Below are 6000 nucleotides of genomic sequence, written 5' to 3' on the forward strand. Positions count from 1 at the left end.
CCTTTGAAATTACACCTAATGAAACTGCCTGAGATAACTCAGGTGAGGTGTGGGGCAGGCAGAGAATAGAATGTTTAGCTAAAGAAATCTTCATTGGGCATTTTACACCATAACTCAGCCAAGCCAGGGAGGCTTTGTGGACTGGAGAAGATAGGTATTCCTAAGAGCACTTCCTACTCTTCCAGAGACCCTTGAGTGTATGTCAGGTGGCTCACAACCACCTGTAATCCCAGGTCCAGGGGATCTGTCAGCCTCTTCTGGCCTCCAAAGGCACTTTACTAGTGTGTACACAAACACAAATTTAAAATCTTTTTTTTTTTTTTTTTTTTTTTTTGGCCATAGCAAATATTTCTTGTTGTATTTACCTTAATCTTGTTCTGAAGTTCAAACTAACCTGGGGAATATTTGAAAACATGTTTCCTGGCTTTATCAAACATCCCCCAGGAGGACTAGGAAAGACGACAAACACTAGTAATTCAAAAACTTGGGAGGTATAGAAATGAAGAGCACAAGGTGATACCCACCTACAAATCAAGTTTAAGGCTAGCCCGAGCCTCTGTAAGTACTAGTCAACAATGCTCTCCTCAAAATTGTTTTCTGGAATTTTCAGGGCACTGAGTCTGTCCTTAGCTACTTAAATTGAAATGCTAATTTTACTGACCTTATCTGTGACTTCAGTTATAATCAAATGTGCTTCAAAATGTTCAGTGAAACAGTAGTTAAAGGAACTGAGCGGTGATTCCACAGAACCTTAAGTTTTTCTGCAAGAAATATTGAGTGCGTCAAATTCATGGGAAACAATTTTGTCCCTCCTCATCGCCTCACACTGATTAGCTACTCCTGTTGCTGTGATAAAATATCATGACCAAAGCAATTTAAAAGAAGAAGAGGGTTTGTGTGGGTTTACAGTTTCAGGGGAACATGAGTCCATCGTGGTGGCCAAGCGGTAAACATTGTGGCTGGAGTAGAAAGGTTAGAGCTAGATAGAAAAGAGCTGTTGAGATAATTGGCTGTTAGCACCTAGACAGAAAGAGTGGGGGACTCAGGCTCAAGGCTGTCTGTGGGATACAGAAATGTGATAGTAACACCTGGACAGAGGATGGGGGGACTCAGGGCTCAAGGCTGTCTGTGGAATACAGAAGTGTGGTAGTAACACCTGGACAGAGGAATGGGGGACTCAGGGCTCAATGTTGTTTGTGGAGTAGATAAGTGCAAGAATACATCATGTACAAGGGGAGTCACCTACCCTTAGCAAGGCAAAGGGGTGAGTTTAAGTCATCTGTCACAAATTCAGCATAGGTTGAAAAACATGGTTTGCAGGATAAATAGACTAAAGTAACAAACTTATTCTTAAAAGGTATGGAGACTCAGTAACAGTGTATAACATGTGGCTCCTTAACAACAATGTGGCTCCTTAACCACAATGTGGTGGCTCCTGTTGAAAGGTCTGGAGCCTTAATAACAATGTATAACAAGGGGCTCCTTAACAACAATGTGACCCCTGTTTTGATTTCACAGCTGGAAGAGGATTTACATCTCCTTAAGATACACTCGAGTTTTAGAACAGTGGTTTGTAAAAGGGGGAAAAAGTAGTCAAATCACAGAAATAAATTAGATACCTTTATCAGTAAAAACAACAGACAGTTTTAAGATGAAGTTAGAGTCAGAAAGGAGGCAAGACAAAGCATGTAAAGAATTTGTCATGAGTGAAGATTGAACGTACAGAAGGCTTAAAAATATTTTACAGGCAGGTCTTACTTCTTGTGTCCATGATGTGATTTGGTATTACTTGTCTTGAGAAAGTATCTTGCAGTGTTGCCCAGACCTGACTCCAACCCCTTGGCCCAGGTGATCCTGCTGCCCCAGTCCCTGGGTAGCTGAGAGGACAGCCACATTGTCCTTGATTGTAAGGATGCATTGAGTTTTCAGGTTCTTAGGGTCTAGCCAGGAAAGAATAAATGTGCACAGTTTAAACACAGTGTAAACACAACCCAGTAACTTTATTCAAAACAAAGCTGTAAGCATAGGTCGAGATCAGACCACATGCTCTGGGCTCTGAGGCATAGCATGAGAATACTTCCTATGGAGCCAAAAGGAAAGGAGAAATGGTCACTAAGGGGTGCTGTTTGAGTGGATCTTTATTTTGAATGACAGATTTAAGTCATGTGACCTCTTCTCTACTGCTCATACTTGAACTCATGATTACTTGATTATACATAGGCATAAGTAGATAAGTAGGGGGTTCTCCCTAAAAGTTCATTTAGAAAATAGTTTGCTATGTTGCACATTAACTCAAAACCAGTTTGGGCATCCTCATACCCAGGCATGACTGGGATACAGTTGAATGGAGTTTCCGTTTGTGAAGTGTGTTCACAAAAAGAGGGGTATTTGTCTAGTCTAAGAGAAATGGAGTCCCAGGTTGCTACCATATTCCCTATACTTCTTCACCTCAACATGTCACCATGCTTGACTATGAGTAATTATACTATATTGTTTTATTTATTTAGTTATTAAAACAGGGTTTCTCTATGTAGCTTTAGTTATCCGGGAACCAGCTCTATAGACAGGTTAGTCTCAAACTCGGAGATCTGCCTGCCTCTGCCTCCAGAGTGTGTGTGTCCCACCACTTCCCAGCTGCAGTTTCAGCTTTTGTGTACAGTCTGTGGAGTGACAGCTCTAAGATAGCCAGGGATATGGTAGCTAATCCTTATACTCCCAGCACTCAGGAAGCACTGCTAGTCAGATACCTACGAGGCTGAGGTTAGGAATAAATAGTGAGACTACATCTAAAACAAACAAACAAATAAACAAAAAAGAAAACCCTAAACTGAGATGTCATAAGCTCAGTCAGAAGGAGTAGGGGTTGGGGGGAGGAGTGGTGAAGGAGCTTAGTGAGCTAACAAGCACTGAGCTAAGACTTTGACTTTTTTGTTGGTTGGTTGGTTTTTGAGACAGGGGTTCTCTGTGTGACTCTGGCTAACCTTGAGACTAGCCTGGCCTTGAACTCACAGAGATGCCCCAGACTTTGCCCTCCTAGTGAAGGGATAAAAGCAAGCACCCCCACTGCCCGGGGTGACTTTCACATTTTTAAATATATCTTAAACTCTGGCCATGGTCAACATGTTTTCTTTTATCTGAGCTTTTCTTTTTTAAGATTTATTTATTTATTCTATATAAGTATACTTCAGACACACCAGAAGAGGGCATCAGATCCCATTACAGATGGTTGTGAGCCACCATGTGGTTGCTGGGGTTTGAACTCAGGACCTCTGGAAGAGCAGTCAGTGCTCTTAACCTCTGAGCCATCTCTCTATCTCAGTTCTATCACAGTACACGTATCACACGCACACACACTTGCTCTTGCTCTCGGACATGGCCACACATGATTAAGGAAGCTGCAGTCAGATGTTTCAAAGAAAACCAAAAGGCCACCAGAGGGCTGATGGACTGTAAGGGAACCTCATGGGGCTTTGACAATGACAGTTGGAGGTTTTCTGGAGGTCCCACCCCAGAGTCAAGCCTGAGAGGTCAGAGTTGAGGTTAGCCTCATGGTCAAGTTAGCCACACAAGCAAGGTGTGGGACTATAGAGGTTGAAGAAGCAAAACACAGGGCTGGGCCAGAAGAATGAATAGACAGCAATCCCAGATAGACTATCAGGTAAATAGATATTTGTGACTGAGTAGGCTGGGTCAGCAGCAGGAGACAGAGCCAAGCTGAGGTCCCTGAGAAAATCAGGAGTTCTCTGTCTGTGAATCCTGACACATGGGTGGTCAGATGGCAGACTGCAGGGTTAGGTACCTTCCTCTTTGTAGGGTCCAGGTGACAGTGTGCCATGTTTTTCTCAGTCTAGTATTTTCAGTAAACCCACAGACCTGTTTTTGCACGTTTGTGGGTGCAAAGTACACATGTATGCAGCTACATATGTTTGCATGTATGGAGGACAACCCCAGACATCTGCTACCTTTGTATTTAAGGCAGGGTCTCTCTTTGGCTTGGAACTCACCAAGCAGTCTACACTTGGTAGACTTACCCAGTAAGCAAAGGGGATCTTCCTCCTCCCCTCCCCCCCAGCAAGCCACCCCCACCCCCTCCCCCTTCTCCAGCAATGGGATGACAAGCTCCTGGGCCATACTCAGCTCCTGTCATTTGGATTCTGGGAATCAAGTTCAGGTCCTCCCCCTTGCTTTGCAAATACTTTACTGACTGAGCTATCTCTCCGCCCCATTTCTGGCTGTTCTTATATGATTGCAATACGCAATTGTACTGATCCACTCCTGATTGATTTGTAGGGTTGCACTTGTCTTAGTTTTAAGGACAACTTATGCATCTATCTTGTGGATGATAGCAAACAAAAACTAGTGTTTACATGCCCAACAAGGTGCAGAGTCATCTGTCTCTGTATTTGTACTCAAAATAGGGTTCAAAGCTGTTTGTAAAATGGAGTCTCTTAGGGCAAGACAGAATCTGAAAAACAACTGTTTTACACAATAGGGAGCAATGTAAATACAGCCTGATCTTTCTTTCTTTCTTTCTTTCTTTTTTTTTTTCTTTTTTTCTTTTTTTTTTTTTTTTTGAAACAAGGTCTTGCATGTAGTCCAAGATGGCCTGGAACTCAAAATGATTTATCTGTCTGCCAAGTGCTGAGATTATGTGTATGCATATGTGCATATGTGATGTATGTGCAGCATCATATCCAACCACACATTAGCTTTTGTGCAAACCACCAAGGCTGCCAACACATGTAGTAATCTGAGTAATTTGGACTTTCTGACCTGTACTTTTATAATTTTTATTAGTGCATCTAATATTGTTATGTTTAGTTGTTTCCAAACCATTTTTCTGATTTGTGTGACCCTTCTTCTTCACTTTTATGACAGTTCCCTTTGCTATTAAGAAGCTTTTTGGGTTTTAAGAGATCCCATTGGTCAATTGTTTATCCTCTTTCCTGTGCTACCAGAGGCCCATTCAGGCTTCCTAAGTTACCCAAGTGTGCTTTTTCCAAAAGTATTGATTGGATGCATATGAGAATTAAATTATTCAGAGTCCTGTTGGAACAAAATTGTGTTGTATGAGCTCCTTGGTTCACAGTGACCAGTGACCCTGTGCTACCAGTTTCCGGTTCTAACCATGGATTGGGTATTGGATAATTGAGCTTTTGGAAGGCATATATGTAGTCTGTGAATTTTATGTTTGCATATGAGTGTGCACTGTGCACACGCTGGTGCCCAAGAAAGCTAAAAAGAAGACATCAAATTCTATAGAACTAAGTTATAGGCAGTTGTGAGCTGTCATGTAGTTAAGTGCTTTTTTTTTTTTTTAGATTTATTTATTGTAAGTACACCATTGCTGTCTTCAGACACACCAGAAGAGGGCATCAGATCTCATTACAGATGGTTGTGAGCCACTGTGTGGTTGCTGGGAATTGAACTCGGAACCTCTGGAAGAGCAGTCAGTGCTCTTAACTGTTGAGCCATCCAGTTAAGTGCTTTTAACCAGTATGGACACAATTTTTTATCGTCTGTAGTGCCTGCTCCTGCTCTACTCATATAAAGTCCCGTGACCCTAAAACTGTACATGTGGCCTTAGTGTGATGCTAAATATAGTATGTGTTGCCTCCAATACTCAAACTGTCCCTTTAGTCTTTGTGCTTTGTGTTTCAACACAGGTATCCATTGCCATAATTCTGTGTGTCAATTCTGTCTGTCATGGTCCTGTCTGCCATCTTATAAGCATGTAACACCCAACAACATTTATGGGTGGCTTTGACTCTCTGTTCCTGTTGTTTTTCCCTTGCTAACTGTCCAACTCTTGTTTCTAAATTCTTCTATTTGTTTTTATGTGTGTATAGTGTATGTAGTTTTATATGTGTGAGTATGTGCACATGTGTGCATATGCATGTAGAAGCCAGAAGTTAACACAGCATCTTCACAAAGTTGTGAACTGACTCCATAAAGTTGTCCACTGACAACACAGCACACAGGCACACCACGGCTTATGTG

Source organism: Micromys minutus, assembly GCF_963924665.1.
Source record: "Micromys minutus genome assembly, chromosome: 17".
NCBI lineage: Eukaryota > Metazoa > Chordata > Mammalia > Rodentia > Muridae > Micromys > Micromys minutus.